Here is a 17,688-nt window from a genome sequence, read left to right on the forward strand (position 1 = left end):
CTATCGACTCCGTTAAATATTTAATCGAAGTTCAGGGGGACAAGCTGCCCAATTAAACTATATGTAACAGCGTGGCTTAGCTAGTATATAGTTACCAAGCCACTGAGGTGGTATTTTTGCTACTACGCCTTGCATTATGGAAAAGTGATAACTTTTCAGTTTTATCAAGTGCTTTGAATGGAAAGTGCTTGCATTTTTTTATTTGTTGTTCGATAAAATGAATGTTTATTTCAAATTTTAACTATGTATCTATCTTATAAATATTTGTGAAAGGGGTTTGTTTGTATTTATGTTTGTTCTTTATGCACAGTCACAGTTAATTAACCAAACTTCACGGGTTATATCAGTAACACCAAGAAGCGATATCTAGTTTACTATAGAAGTTCTAAGATGCGTGCGCCATAGTCCCAGTCCCCCTTTCAAAATAAAACGGGGGACGTAAAAGGAGGCCGGGCTAATTCGCCTCTCCTTAATCAAAAATACGTAATTTTCGTCATTTTCGTCGGGCTGAAGTGAGTTTTGAAGAACCAATGAGATGCTGGTTGTAATTTAGAGGCGGGGATTAACTCCGGACCTATACGTTTGGACTGGAGATAAAGCTATAAATGTGGCAAATTTAAATCTTCTCCCTAGTAAACTAGATATCTTCTTGGTAACAATAGGGAAAGGTTCCTTAGGAGTGGTTTGCATATTAACTGGCTTAATGGCTAGGGGTCCGCGGACCCAACCTTGATTGACTTACTTCTCATAGTGTTTAGCTATATCAAATTAGGAAATTAACGAATTGTGACCGTGCAAACATCTAAACAAACAAAAAAACACTTTCCCTTACGACAATTTTTGAAGATAGAAATTCAACATCGTCATGAATACAAGCTGTTCGCGTAACTAAACCACCCTGTATAAGGTGATAGGCTCTGAACGGAAGCCCTTTTCCCAGACAGGGAGGGGCAGTTATCGGGTTCCCTATTCAATTCGGCAATGACATTGGATTATTATAGAGTACAAGACATTTAATCTATTATGAATGTTCTATCCTCTATTTTAGTTTTGCTAGAGAGGTCCCGTATAGCAAAGTCAGGGGGCTAGGGATAAGGCTATAGTTGTACCAGGAGCAGATGACAAAGGAGTCTCGGACGCTAGCTTCCACAATATAGAGGGCAATGGGACCCGCGTACGTCACAGCTGTAGCGGTTTCGTTTGCCATAGAGGCGCTATCAGACATTATAGCAGACGATGCTTTTGGTGGATTATACCTGGCACCAAAGTCTGCTGGGAATATTTTTGTAATAACGGACTAACGGTGGCTACTGAGGTTCGCCTTACCCGATCGCGACATAAATTTACACAATATAATTACTTTATTCAAACAGCTGTAATCGTTGGTATTAAGATAAAAGATAAGACTTAAAGGTAGGAATTTATTGACTGCTACAAGAGGTTGGAAACGAAATCACTGTCTCTTACTTTTTGTGTTTTAAAAGATCGTGAGTGATTTCTTTTCCCAACCTCTTGTAGCTATCATTTAATTCAAGAAGAAATTTTGAAAAATTTGGCACTGAAACACATTTTAGTTTTTTAATAGTGTACATACGTTACTCGCTGGACTTTTCATTATCAATTTTAGTCTAAAAAAAAAGATTAAAAAGTCGTTGAAATCCATTTTTTAACTCTAATACTCGTTAAGCCTAGGCTAATTATAAGCAGACGATACGTATTTTTAAAGAGAGGCTCCAGACGCGATTTCCCAGATCTCCATTCGAGACTTTGCAGCCACGCTATTGGTTGGAAAATAAAGCTCAAATTTCCTACGAGAGGTGGCACTGGCGTAATGATTTTGGTTAATAATTGTGACGTTCGCGGATCCCATTGCCCTCTACATTATGGAAGCTAGCGTCCGAGACTCCTTTGTCATCTGCTCCTGGTTGTACGCGGGACTAAACGTTCATTAAAGATTCATAAAGCGCTAGTGTTAGTGTTAACAATAGGCGGGGACACCCAAAAATATTCTTTGAAAGAGAACAAAGGAGATCCCTTGTTGAAAATTGCATGCATCGAGTTGACAACCTGTACCGCGCTGGGGGTTTTAATGAAATAAAGCTTGCTTTGTATTTTGCTTCTCGATAAGAAGGTATTTTAATACCTTAGTATTAACTTATCTTAAATGCATGGATTTTTATTGAATCTATAAAATACCGTGCACCTTTACTGTCGTTCACTTACCATTGATTTGCTAATCTTTGATAGGTCATTGGTGATGTCATAGCTACGATAAACAAACAAATATATTTTATATAGGATTTATAAGGTGTAAAGATTTCTTTAAAAAATGTTAAATTTTGCGTTAGTATGAAAATGTTAAGTGTTTCATGAATTTGTATAGAAAAATGTTAATTTTTAGGAAAATGTTAAATTTTTCATAAGTCAGTAGGGAAATGTTAAAGTTTTCATGTGTCAAAAGGAAAATGTAAATTTTTTTCATGCGTCAGTAGGAAAATGTTAAATTTTTAACGGGCTGTTGGCAATTGTCCAATTTTTTTCACGGACTGTAGAAAAATGCAAAATTCTTTTCACGTGCTGCAGGAAAAAGTCTAATTATTTAATCAATCACAAGTAACATGTAAAAAGTTTCATGTGTCATTAGTAACATGTTAAATTCATTATAAATTAGTAGAAAAAATGTAAAATTCACATACTCCGAGTAAAGACATAATTTTATTAAACCAAAAAACCTGGTTCAAGTAAAGTTATGGGGGTCTATGAAATAAATAAGAGTAAAATAGCAATGGGTGAACTAGATGTAACGTAATGGCCATTGAAACTGCGTGCTTGGTTCGAGCATGAATTCAAGGGGATTGTTTAACTTTCTTCTAGCTCAATTGACCAATTCAACTCCCTGTTTTATTTTATTTTATAACTATCTTGCACCGTGTTGCCTTTTCTTTAATAATAAGCCCATCTAAATGCGTACTCTCATAGATTCAATAGCGTTGAAATACAAGAGGGGGTCGGGGTTTTGGAATGGCTCGAATATGGGCCCCATAAGGGAGATTATACTACCCGGGGTATTTCAATCTAACCCGACTTCTTTCTCTCTCTCTCTCTCGTCGTTCCAACTCGATTGATCGTTGCTCAAACTCCATACGCAGGACTTGTTCGTACTTACAATTAATTTTGTTATTTTAAAATATTTAAAACATTGTATTAAATGGACAGAACCTTTGTTGTAAGTTTTTACTATCATCAGAAGGGGATAATAGACGAAGTATGACACTCTGCATCCTCTTAATACTTTAGTTACGCCACATGATTCTTCCCAGTATCAGCACCCTTTTTGTTTGCTCTCCTGATCATCAAACTTCAGATGGGAATGATCGCACCGTGGGGTGAATTATATAGTTTTTAGGTACTACTAAATCCCCAGCAATCAACCCACAAACCTAATTGTCTTGACGTGGAAAAAAACGCACAAGCGCATGCGCCTTGCCAAATAGTTAAACAGCGCCAATAGAGTAATGACGAGGGAACTAACAACTATTTATTTCGGTTTAGTAATCTTACTCCAAATGTAAATATGATGTTGGAGAGAATCATGTTACAATTACCCCGCTTTGTGGTACACTTCTCTCGAAGAGAAGTATTATGTAATTCTGGTAGCATTCAATCTAACTGACTGGTAATCAATGCCAAGCACAAACCGCTCTACCCAGGAAGATGAAATTTTGTAGGGACGTTACTCCCCTATTTCTACTTAAGAAGTAGGTACTAAGTAAGATTTTTTTGAATCAGCGGCCATCTTGAAAAATGGCGGCCAGAGATGTGAAAAACCTTAGTTGGGGAACAACGTTGATTGTACATTTAGTATACCATATTTTAAAATGTCTGCCCCAGACGTTACAAAAACATACTAACTTAAAACGCCAGGTCCTTTTGCTAATAGTTTTAATACATTAACACTGTCCAATTTAAGACCCTTAAATTGATACAATGTGATCAGGCCTGTATTGTTTTTATATCCCTGGAATTACCGGGAGCTGTTCTTAAGATTGAACCAATCGCTTTGAAAATAAAAACTGGGTGAGATGGAAGGTACTATAGTGTACGATACCCTACAGACCTAGAACAAGTATATCGGTGACAAGTTTAAAACCGCAGGAAACCTTTCTCCCTTATTTGAAGGAAAAACCCTAAATTTATTGGCCATTTGGCAGCGCCCTCTTTAGTCGTTTAAACTCCCGAGAGCTTTTTCCACTTTGGCCGGTATAAAAATGGGCCATTGAGCGTGCGCCGCCGTGAACTAACTTTGACTCTATTAGGGTTAAAATGACCCCGGCAGGGGAGCTTTCTTTGTAACTTAAAAATATAGGCCTTTAACTTCATTTGGCCATGGTATAGAGTTAGGCCACCCTCCTATAGAGATCTCTCTCTCTTTTTTCGAAAACTTTCTCTGTTTTTACGGAGCTTTACGATCAACGCGGGGGTTACATCCATTGAAATAGTTTTAGCTACCAATGGAACGAGCGATTCAATACGCGCCATTTTAAAATTACTCGAAGTCGTTTAATACATCTTGGCAAGTGATATTCCGCAAGTACAAAAAAGCCTCAAGATGAAAATGACTACCTGTTTGAATCTCAAATTTTATTTAGAAATTGGTCGTAAGCCCAAAGGTTTAAGTTAATTATGTATTCTAATATCCAAATCATTTTGTTAAATTATTCTATTGCTTAAAAAATTCCTTGTAATTTTGCACCTGGAAATCAAACCCGAGCTAGCTCTCTAAAACTTCACAATTCAAAAATCACTCTCTCAAACTTCAAAATCAACTTCGAACAAATTTTGAAAGTTCCACAAAGTAATAAAGACCTATTCAGACTATTGTAAAATCTTAACGTTCCCGTCGTCGGTACGTTCATTTCTCTGTTCAGACGACTTAAAAGAAGTGGCATCTATGGTGATTTTGGAACTAAGACTTTTGAATTCAAAAATAGCCGAATCCAACATGACAACTATGTCGCCAAGAATTCTAAGCTTTTCATTTAACGTCTGCTAATGCATAACTCACTCGATCATACATCAGTATACTCAGTAAGACATGATCGAATGAGCTATGGCTTAAGAAAAGGCGCTAACGAGGGCGGGGGGGGGCGCCATCTCTACACTGCCGGACGAAACTGAAAATTTTCAAACTAAACCCGCGAATATTTTACATAGCGAGCAAAGCGACCTCACTGACGCGAACGTAACATTCTAGTCTAGTCTGAATGAACCTATAGATGTACTAGAATAAAACATTTAGTTACCACAGACCAAAACAAACCCCACTCTGTCTATCACGTTCTCGCCACCAAACTTTTGACGTCACTACCGCTAAAAACCGAACTTCCGGTACGATTATGAGGCTTGTTAAAATTATACTTTCATATAATTATTCCAAGATAGCCACCGCGTGGAATGATAACGGAGAGTTATAGGTTTGAAGTCGTCAATCGATTTAAAAGAGCCCATAAAATATGATGTCCGAACATACATAATTGATGATGTTTATTACGAAGTCCCTCTTGCTGGACTCCCTAACCAGTATTTATACTAGGCGGAGAGTTGTTGGGGCTCGCTTCGCGTTGACCTCCCGCTGTATCAAAGCGAGTAATCGCCCCGTAAGTGTGTGGTCACTCTCAATAGAACGTCCGGTGATCGGATTTTCCTTTCCCTCGATAACGTATTTACTTCGTCAAATCGGACAAAAGCATCCTCTCTCTCTCTCTTCCAGCACCCATCGTCCCTGGCGGTAAATAAACTCGACTCTCTGCTCGCTCGGACCTCTTGTCGATGGGCGCTGTAATTCCAGAGTCCATTTCCGCGTCTCGACTATCGGTCGACTAGAGCCAGAGAGAAGATTCCGGAAGTTTCTCCGCCAAACTTCCGGTCGAACTAGAGAAAGGACGTTTGAAAATGCGTTTGTGTTGTACGGCGCTGTACGTCACGGAGATAGTTACATGATTTGTCCATATTGAAGGTTAAGAGGGTTTCTCTTCAATGATTGATTTGAGGCAATTTTGGCATTTGACCTATAGCGGACGAAAGATCTTTTTACTTCTAAGTGTTGCCCACTTTCCGTTTTCAGATATTTATTTTTGTGTCATGAGTCGGACTCTCTTTATGATTGAAATAGCCATTTATGTGCTTTCAGAGAGTGGGGGAGGGTTGTTGTTTTTATGCTTGTTCGTTAAGTGCAGTCATAATTCGTTAATTTCCGAATTTGATTTGCCAAACTGAACGGTTGATATCAGTAACATCAGAAGAAAATAGGGGAAGTACGTATTCTTAGCTATTTCGCGAGACGTCACTTTATCGGTTTTTTCGCGCCACTGAATATCCGCTTTTTTTGGCGGGAAACCGCGGATGAATACAAGAAACTATTTTCTTCGAAGGTTCGTCTGCTATCCAGCTGAATGCTGATTTTGTTATTGTACCTTACTTCTTGAGTTTACTATGGCCGAGGCTTAACGAGTCACTCGAATTTGGCGAAAATTCTACTTGAATACCTTTAGTTTTGCCTTTAAAACTTGTCTGGCTTTTCTTGTCACTAGTTTCACGATATACTAAATTACACTGGACAGAACTATCCATTTTTAACTCTTAATTGAACGATAACTTTCAATGTCAATCTACCCGGGCGAAAGAAGGACGGAAATCGTCGTCTATACTCTGTAGTTCGGTTTCTCACGGTATGGTGGCGCACCTTCAAAAATTTCTATGGTTCTCTGCCTATCTCTGATTGGCCAATTTAAAGCGATAGCTTGTTTCTGGGAGAGAAGGACGACTTGCACTAGCGAAAGGTACGAATACGTACTTCCCCTATTTTCTTCTGGTAACATCAGAAGTAGGATAAGGGACTAGAAGTAAAGAGCTCTAGCATTGGTAATAGATCCTGGCACTAATGAACAAATTTGAGGATTTTATGCCGCTTCCATTCGCGCCTACACTAGAGAGAAAAAAATTGGTCTAGTTTCAAAAATATTTCCTACCCCCTTCGGGCCTTCCCCTCAACCCAAAGCCGAAGAACACGGCCGCGGGTGCTTGAATCTAGTTCGGCCGTCTACCGCCGCGAGCGTCTCACGTTTTGGAGGGAAAATTCAGAAACCGCTACCAGAGGGCCAACCGTTGGTGTGTTATCAAGAATATTCACTTTCGCCAAGTGAAGAATTTGGTGACCTCGATACTTCTATTCCCTTATCTTACTTCTGGTAACATTAGGAGAAGGTTCATAAGAAGCGGTTTGGTTTAATTCCTCAAGGTTGGAACAGAGGTGAACCCTTATCATTAATCTGGTAAAGAACGTCCTATTCTAGACTTGGGTTTAGCTTTAGCTTTATTGATTAACCCCCTAATTGAGCATGGTTTTATGAAATTAAAACTTGTGAAAACATTAGTTTCTGAAGAAACAACATCATTTTACATTTGAAGCAAGGTTACTAAACCGAATCTCATACGCGATAAATAGCTCCCTCATCATTTAGTGCTTATATATTTGCCAAGGCGCGCCTGTAGATTTTGGACCCACGTCAAGACAATCAAGGTTTGTGGGTTGATTGCTGAGGATTTAGTACCAAACAGTTATAAAATGCAAAATGCACAACACCGTACGATGATCAGGAAAGCAAACAAAAAGGGGTGAGCCTGGGAAGAATCATGTTACATAACTAAAGTATTTGAGGATACAGAGTGTCATCCTTCTTCTATTATTCCCTTCTGATACAGTATATTGAATGTTACAAAGTTACGTTTTATTCATAGTCGAGGACGGGTCCTGATATTTTAACAAACGAAAGTAGCCGAGCAAAGAGAGAGAGAGAGAAAAGCCAATCTCTCTTTTAGAAGGAGAAAGAAAGATTGTTCAATCGCGGGGGATCACGTGAATTCAGGATGTCGGTAATTTCCAAGGAAGTCCAAAAAGAGAGGGCGGAAATGTCATCTAATCCGGAAGTAGGACCATGAGAGACTGCACTACCGCGTACTGGTAGAGAGAACAGAGAATATTTTTTGATTGCATGCCATAAAAAGAGAGGTCGGAAATCAAAAGAGAAATAAGTCGAACGCTTCATTTGAAGTATTTATCATGCCTAGCCATTGGATCTTATCCGACATATCTCTGTTTGTGCTTTTAAAAGAGAATGAGTGAGTGAAAGAGATGTTTAGGAGATATTTTAAATTTTTTATTTGAATACTTATCAGTTAAAGGACCCGGCGTTGCTAGGGTATATTTTTGTTACTTTTCGCTTCGCCATTTTAAAAGATGGCAGCATGCTTAACTCTAAAGGTAGTAAAGCCCGTCCATAGGATATAAAGAACCAGAATACTGAATATTAATGGATTTGGTTGAAAGGTTCACGGACGTTATAGGGTATGGTTGCTTTTTTTACATTTCTGCAGGCACCATTTTTAATTTTTTCGAGATAACCGCGGATTTAAAACCTATTTATTAGTGAGCAATTACTACTTCATAGTAACGTTCCTGATAATTTTCAGCTTCGTAGGAAAAATGGTTTTGGTTGGGCATATAATTCATAAAATCTGGACTTTAACTTGCATTATATATAGATTGAGATTAAGAATGGTATGCCAAGTGTGATTGTTGCGAAAGCACCTGTAAAATGTTTCAACGGCTAAGCATCGGGTTTGAATCGTAACTCCAACATTTAGGCGATCGTCCTCTTTTAATTTTTCTCATCCCAAGTGCGAACTTAGCTATGATTTTTGCGAAAACGCTTGTAAAAATGTTCGAACCGCTAGGCGTCAATGTTCAACCGTAACTCTAACATTTAGGCGGAGGTCATCTTTAATTTCTCTCATCCCAAGTGTGAAATTGATTTGCGAAAACGCCTGTAAAAATGTTCCAACCGCAAAGCATCAATGTTCAACCTAACTCCAACATTTAGCGAGATTGTCAGCTTTTAATTTCTCTCATCTGAAGTGTGATCTTAGTCATTATTTTTGCGAAAACGCCTATAAAATGTTCGAACCGCTCGGCATCAATGTTCAACCTAACTCCAACATTTAGCGAGATTGTCAGCTTTTAATTTCTCTCATCTGAAGTGTGATCTTAGTCATTATTTTTGCGAAAACGCCTATAAAATGTTCGAACCGCTCGGCATCAATGTGGAATAGTAACGCCAACATTAAAGCAAAGGGCGGCTCCGTTGATGCCCCTGAAAGATGCCTTTTCTGCTACACGTTGGCTAAGCTTGGCAAAGGCTAGTTAAACCAAAGGCAGGAACCAATGGGATCTAGTGCATTAGGTCTGATTGGTTCCTGCCCTTGGCAAGGTAAAATTCGTGTCCAGAAGATTAGCCAGCATGCTAGGGGTGATAATGGAGCCGCCTGTTACTTTAAGTCCATTTTCGTCTTTTAACTTCACTCATCGCAAGTGTGAACTTACCTATGATTTTTTGCGAAAGCGCCTGAAAATGTTCCAACCGCTTTGCATTAATGTCAAACCCTAAGGGCAACATTTAGGGTATCGTTATCTTTTAACTTCTCTCATCGCAAGTGTGAACTTGCCTATGATTTTTTGTGAAAGCGCCTGTAAATATGTTCCAGCGCTAAGCATCAATGTTCAACAGTAACGCCAACATTTAGGCGCTCGTCATCTTTTAATTTCTCTCATCCTCGCTAGACGGCTGCACGCTGTCTACTACGTTTCTTCCGTCTCCTTATCTAACTGCATCCAACTCGAACCAACTCCAATCGTTGCTCGAACACTCCTGTTAACCGTCCGTAACTTAAAGGCCGACTTCCAGCGAAAAGGGTTCTATCGAACTGAAAACCGAGCATTGAGACTAACAATGAAGCGACCGTGCCGATTTTCGAAGGCCCGCTGGGGGGCAAAAGTTGGAAGGGTTCTCGCTTACTGAAAGCCGTGCAATGTGGTTCTAGCAAACTGAAGATGAACAATAGAAATCCTTTTAAATTGATTTCCTCTCGAATTTTTGCTTTCCCCTGAAGGAAATTCTCTATTGCGTATCCTCAGTTCGCTAGAACCACATTGCACGGCTTTCAGTTAGCTAGAACCCTTCCATCTTTTACCCCACCGGGGATTCGAAAATCGGCACGGTCGCTCCATTGTTAGTCTCGATGCTCGGTTTTCAGTTCGCTAAAACTCTTTTCGATGGAAGTCGGCCTTTAAACGCGAAACTAGAATATACATGTTAGCGGGACAAATCGCTTTATGATGGGCCATCTCTTCACGCTTCTAATTTTATAACGGCGTAAAATCGGCGTAACGTCTCGCGTCTAGTCTTTAGTCCTTAATTATTGATGATCAAAATGCAATTATAAGAAGCGATCGTCAACCCCAGTTTACGGTTGATAGGAAGACCCTTGTTTGTTGATAGGGTTCGCTGCGTATTTTTTTAATTACCGTACTACCATCTTCCACAATTCTGGAATATATTAAAAAATTTACTAATGGATTTTTATTGCTTAACACTGTAATATTAATGACATTTTGAATTTATTTTTAATATTACTTTATCATTAATGATAATTATAATTCTAGCGTCCCAGTAGGTCCTTCTAAATACGAACCTACACCCTCCCGTAATGTAAAAAAAAAATAAAAATCACAGTTTTTTGCCTAAATTTCCCGATTTTTATATTGGGACGACACCTGGTTATTTTGGGGGTCAGGTCAAAGTTGAGGCAAGAAGTGATATCTAGTTTATTAGGGAGAAGGTATAAAATGCCTAAGTATTCGCGCGCCATAGTCCCAGTCCCTTTTTCAAAATACAAGGGGCGACGTAAAAGGAGGTCGGGCTATTTCACCTCTCCCCAGACGGAAAATACGTAATTTTTGACATTCACATCGCGCTGACGCGAGTTTTCAAGAACCAATGGGATTCTGGTTGTAATTTAGAGGCGGGGATTAACTCCGGACCTACGTTTGGACTGGAGATAAAGCTAGAAATGTGGCTAATTTATACCTTCTCCCTAGTAAACTAGATATCACTTCTTGGTTGAGGAAAATGTGGCTAATGTTGTTTCTCGGCGATGACTTGGCCAAATTAGATAATTCTTTTTAATTAGGTCCATTACATTACATTGTAAGGGTTTTACTGATGAGGAAAGTCGATTTTAAAAATTTCGATCTGTGGCCAGAGATATTCGAGGTCAAAGGTCACACCGTACATTGTTTTTCGCGCTCATCAAAGTAATTTTCAAAATCTGATAAACATTACGGCGAAATACGGAGCCTACGTCGTGAGCTTGACTTCAGTTTAGTTGGTAATAAGAAAGTATTACTCTTAGCATAAGTTTATAAGATATGTTCCATAAGTATGGCACTTCCTATACTTACTGAGAGCTAGTTCGAGAACGACAAGCGAGAATTGACTACACTCGGTTAATTTTGCAGTCCATCTAGGTTTTATTTAGTCTATATTAAGCCTTTGACAACGCATCACCAGGAGTCGCTTTACAGGAATCTATGACCTACGTCACTTCATGACAAGCTCCAGTTTGTAACCAGTGACAAACAAATGGAACATATCTTATGAACTTCTCTTATTATATGAGTATCCGGGTACAGACCATGTAATCAAAAATAATCTAAAACGAGCAATTATTATTTGTCACACATAATTAGTTGTTTAGTGTTGTTCGATAATTAGGAGGCGAGATTTTTAGGTTTTTCACATAAATGGGATAAATAATAATATTTCGAAAATATAACGTGCACTTTGGCAGTTTTCCATGCAAACCAAATTGAAGTGTTTTCACGGAGGGTTGTTGGGTGAAAGACTCGACGTCTCTCTTGGAGACTCTTTAGAATTATTATTCGTTTCTTCTTTTTAGCCACATCGTAGTATACGATGAGGCTCTTAGTTTGACCCGAGCCGTAATAGTAGTAGTAGTAGTAGTTGTGGCCGGAGTTTTCGCTTCGTTATCGTCAGATTTTAGCTTAACAGGAACTCTATAGTACCTCAACCCATCAATAGGGGTAACTGAGGTCGTTTAGAGATTTTATTTTAACTAAAAGTTTATCAGGTCGAACCCAGGTCGGTCGCGCAGTAGTATGACACTCTACCACTGTGTCATGGAGACTACATAGAAAGTTGGAGTTTTCATCGTTTAGTTTACCTCTAAAGTGTCGGGGATGGGAGGGCGGTACCTCTCTGTGGGGTCGGATACTTTGTGGATACTATTTAAGGCCCAGCCCTTGGGCCATCTTGTTTCTCTTTATTCTGCGCAGTTCGCGTTTGGGCTTGTAGGGCTTGATGGGGTGGTTGCGGTTTCGCTTTCTGTAAGATTTTCTACCAAAAGAGTCAAGGTCGGTTACCCTTAATTTCGCCTCAACCCCTCTCTGTGGTTTTTTTTTTCTTCTTCATTTATTTTTATTTTTAAAGTTCAAGAAAAAAAAATATGGTATATTTTTTTTATTATGTCATTTTGCATTCAAAGAACTAGTTAGTCTATCGAATCTGATGCAATACAGGCGTATGGTATGTATATAACCATGGTAGCCTCTGTATACAGGGTGTTTCTGATAAGTCTGCCATGCCATAAATTAAGGTGGGGTGGTATTTGGGCAATTTCGCGTTAAAAATGTTCTATGACATTTTGCCGTCAGGACCACTGTTTTCGAGCTATGATTGGAGTGTTTTGGAGATGACGCCTTGATTAAATTAGAAATAATTGTCTTTCAGTTTCTTAATACAATTTAAGTGGTTATCCGTAATATACTCCAAACGTAACTTGAAAACATTACCCCGGACGGCAAAATATCATAGAACTCAAAATCACTCAAAGAACATCCCCTTAATTTATGCTATATTTATTAGAAACACCCTGTATATTCAGGTCTTTCCCTCTATTAGCTCAAAGAGGCATTGTACATAAGCAAGAAGCGATATATAGTTTATTAGGGAGAAGTTATAAGATGCCTAAGTATTCGCACGCCATAGTCCCAGTCCCCCTTTCAAAATAAAAGGGGGGACGAAAAAGGAGGCCGGGCTATTTCGCCTCTCCTCAGTCGGAATATACGTAATTTTCGTCATTCGCGTCGCGCTGACGTGAGTTTTCAAGAATTAATGAGATGCTGGTTGTAATTTAGAGGCGGGGACTAACTCCGGACCTACGTTTGGACTGGAGATAAAGCTAGAAATGTGGTAAATTTAAACCTTATGTCTAGTAAACTAGATATCGCTTCTTGACAATAGAGCGATCTAATATGTTTATACATATGAATTGTTTTTTCTGTTTTAGTTTTGTGCCTTTTTATTTTAGACACCTTGAAATTACACCCTTTTTGTCTTAGGGCCAAATAATTGTTTGTTTGTTTAAATAAGAAGTAAATAATATGCAATTATGGTTATTTCATCCTTGAGGAAGGGGAGGGTTTTTTCAAGGGGTAAGACACTTTTTAGGAAGCATCGACAATTGTCGTGTAAAAAAAATTTGCATAACAAAGTGTCGAGCCCCTCGCTCTCCAAATTTATTGGCTATAGACTATCCATTAATTACTTATAGAGGAGCAAACGCACAGGCGCCTCTTAGGTTATTTTATTTGTGCCAAGTAGTGCCACTAGAGGCAGTGCGAGTTGGCTTACCTCAACCTTCGTGTAGTGAACTTGGCCTCCTTAAGAAAATCGATTGAAACTTGCAGAAGTTTCTGTCCCCCATTTTTCAAAATGGCTGCGGATTGGAAAAATCTTTTTAAGTGTGCCCCTACTACTTAAGAGTAACGTCCCTGCAAAGTCTTATCTTAGTAGGTGAAGCCCTTTGGCCAAAGAGAATATAAAAAGAGGAGCGGAAGCTTTGTAAATAGAGACCGGCTCTGAATTTGGAGAAACTAGTTCCTGTTGTACATGTGACCGTGTCGTCTACTTAAAAATTACCTTTTGTACGTCAACGGCCAACCCAGAGATCAACCTTTTAAAGCCATCACCAAAAATCAGCAGCTGACATAATTTAACCAGTAAAAGATGTCGCTGCTTAGTTAATCAACAAACACCAACCAGATCTAGTTACTCCAAAACCGTGGCCGGGCTTATCAAAACCCTTGTGAAAGGCTTGACTTTCTGCACCTCTTGGTATATTCTCTTTGGTTTGACCTGGACCTTGGTTATCACACGGCACTTAATTTTAAATTTGTAATTATTTTTTTTAAAAATACGCAGTGTCTTTCAAATCAATAAAAAATAATTATAACAAATTTTACGGCCTTTAGAAATTTTCCCTCCAAAACGCGTGCATTTTGTACAATAAATTTAAGAGTTCAAGGTCAATTTCACTTTTGTTTAGTCTACAGAATACAGACTCATTTTTTATATATTCGTAACAAAACATAACGCCCAAAAATATGATCGCCAACTATAATTTTAATATCGAGGTCATTACCGATGTTCTTAATGTCACTAGAAGCGTCTGTTAATATCTATTTTGATAAAGGCAGTGTAGTGCAAAAAAAATTTCAAGAGGCTGAACTAAACTCATAGTGAGCGTGCGTCGTATTCGCCGAGTAGTAGCACTCCGCGTTAACTACCTATAGAATATAATACAGTCAAAGGCAGGTAGATGCTATTACTCTATACTCGAATCGTTTTGAGTCTCCAAAATCAAATTAAAATCGTATTAGCCCCGAAAGTCGCGCGCGTACACCCTAAAAAAGGAGACGCGCAAAATTGTAGTTAAATCGCTATAAACGTAAAAACTTACATAATGGGATGTACACGAAAAACTCTATGGGTTTTCAAACAAACAGTAATGTATTTTTTAAGGTTAGTACGAGGGGCCAGTCACTTAGCGTTATCAGCGCACACGACTGTACCTTTGACTATACTAAAGGGATTACGGCGTTACGCGTAATCTTTCAAGGTCATACCCTTGACGGTGCTAAATGATTAAAGTAATCGGTGTAAAGTAACTCCAAGAGTGGTTAGCCCCTCGGGATAGTAAGAGATATTCAAAATCTAACTGGGTTTTAAAGTAATATTCCAGGCGCCTGTGTTTAGTAAAGATTTAAAGTGAAAGATGCGTTTGGTTATAAGTAACAAACTGAAAGAAGTGACTAAATTCTTACGTTCACAATGGTGAAGTTGCTTAATTAGACTGTTCACACGTGTCAACGACTATACGTAAAAGATTCGCGGGTTTAGTTTGAAAATTTTCAGTTCGTTTTACAGTGTCGAGATGGCGCCACCTTGTTAAACGAAATTTTGCAAAATTACAAATTGATTGGTGGAAATTATGTTTTACTAGGCCCTATATAGACTTATTCATATGAGCGTCACACTTATTGTTGTCACGTTTCTTATAGCATAGTGGTTTTTTTTAAAGAGGCCTATGCCTATACTCGTTTTCAGTCTATGCTCAACAGCACTATCTTTCCTATGTAATTTAACATAGGATATTCCTACGCTTTCCCTAAATGCGAGGATTGAGAGAGAAGAAAAAAAATCATTTTGTTGACGAATTGCGAAGCCAAATGATTCGGCTCGCGACGCCGTTTAAAATGAAAACTCGCATTAGACGGCTACAAAAATTAGCGGAATTAGTGTATCATCTCTTTCTCATTGACATCCATCTGTTTCCGTCTGGGTAATGAAAACCACGACGATTACCTCGATGGTAGAAATAGAGACTTTAACCATCCCCCTTTCATGTGCATCTAATATCATTAGATCATAAACGGCAAGTTCTTATTTAATGGTATTGTCGCCATTTGGAGAATAGACAGTGTCCACTAAAGGGGCTAGAGAAAATTATTTAATTATCTAAGGAAAACCTCTTAATGGCGTCTCGACTCGTGGAGGTTTATTTTGGTTTCCCAACTTCTTGAAAAGGGTGTAGATATTGAATCAGTGTAGAAACCTGAAGGCTTGGTGTATCCATCTATTTCGTTTGGGAGTTGTATGTTTTGCCTGATTTTTCCAAGAAAGTGATTTTTTTTTATTCTTCATTTTCTTTTTGATAATGTAAAAAGTTGGGCCTTTTGAAAGAGCGAGCGAGAGAGAGAGAGATGCCTAATAATTCGGCCGGGCTCTTTGTTCTTGTCAAAGACGTTTCGCGTCACCCTTTTGATGTTGCGCTCCGACTGAATTTCTTGGTATACGCATATATAAAGAAGGAAATTAGACACCATGCATCAGTTCTCAAAAAATATGGGAGGCCTTCCTTATATGTCCCTCGCCATCTCAACCCATCACCAACGTTTTAAAAGCTAAAGAAAAATCTCTTTCTTTCTTTCTCTCGCTCCCCAACCATTTAGGAGAGCATCATTTTATCCAGATTATTGGTCAAGTTAATCTGATACATTTCTAATTCGTTTTCAAAATTATTGAAGTTTTCTGCGAATATTGAATTTACGTAGAAAATCTTATGTATATTTCAGAAAGTGGGTTGTTTGTGCGTGTGTACTTTATGCACAGTCACATTGAACTTGTTAATTGAACAATTTGACAAAACTGTATGGTTGATATCAGTAACAGCGTAAGTTTATAAGTTTTAATAGAATGTTTTTCGCGATCATCCAACAAATTTTCAAAATCTGATAAACATTATGGCGAAATACGGAGCCTACGTCAAGAAGCGATATCTAGTTTACTAGGGAGAAGGTGTAAATTCCCATATTTCTAGCTTTATCTCCAGTCAAAACGTAGGTCCAGAGTTAATCCCCGCCTCTAAATTACAACCAGCATCTCATTAGTTCTTGAAAACTCACGTCAGCGCGACGCGAAAGACGAAAATTACTTATTCTCCGAGTGAGGAGAGGCGAAATAGACCGGCCTCCTTTTTACGTCCCCCCTTGTATTTCGAAAGGGGGACTGGGACTGTGGCGCGCAAATACTTAGGCATCTTATACCTTCTCCCTAGTAAACTAGATATCGCTTCTTGCTACGTCGTGAGCTGTCTTCATGCAGTTTAGTTATGTGATGAGAAAGTATTATTATCATAAGTTTATAAGATATGTTACATAAGTATGCTAGAGACAGCTCGAGCTAGTTCGAGGGAGAACGACAAGCGAGAATTGAAGTACTACACTCGGTTAATTTTGCAGGACTTCCATCTAATTCTATTTAGTCTGTACTAAGCCTTTGACAGCGTATCACCAGGCTGCGCTTTACGTCCAATCTATGACCTACGTCACTTCATGACAAGCTCCAGTTTGTAACCAGTGACAAACTTATGTAAAATATCTTATGAACTTATGAGTCAGTTATATTTAAAAAAAAAACGAAGTCGTAAACTAAAAATATACAACAATAATATTTTCCAACTTATTGGAACGTAAGCAGTTGCGTCGATTGCCCGTGTGTCTTAACGTTAATATTACGACATGAAAAAATTTATTATCAATTACGATAATAAAATAATTGATAAAGTTATCGATGACCTTTCTCACATATGCTTCACCTTCTAAATGAGGCAATGATTAAATATAGTTTATATTAAGAAATATAGGCAGGCAGTGTGTTTGCGAGGCCAGTTTTTCCATCCTGATACGAAACAACTATGACGTATCTTCAGGGGCTTAGAGAGGAGAGTGAGAGAGAGAGAGAAAGTGGAAAACCGAGCAGACTGTATGGTGCCATAATATACATGTATATATAATATATATTTCCCTCTCTCTCTGTAAATATAATATACTTTTTTTTTCAATACTGGTTTTGGCGACGTACGCCCAACTCC

The 17,688-nt window shown here is 38.5% G+C and overlaps 1 protein-coding gene across 11 annotated transcripts in view; it reads left to right on the top strand.

Annotated features, from left to right (window-relative positions):
* The window catches only part of LOC149717149 (uncharacterized), a 371,656-nt gene that overhangs the window by 132,641 nt on the left and 221,327 nt on the right, over window positions 1-17,688 (top strand). The window lies entirely within an intron of this gene.

This window comes from Phalangium opilio, unplaced genomic scaffold (genome assembly GCF_054372755.1).
Source record: "Phalangium opilio isolate 3A_F unplaced genomic scaffold, DU_Popi_V2 ptg000003l_1, whole genome shotgun sequence".
NCBI classification, from domain to species: Eukaryota; Metazoa; Arthropoda; class Arachnida; order Opiliones; family Phalangiidae; genus Phalangium; species Phalangium opilio.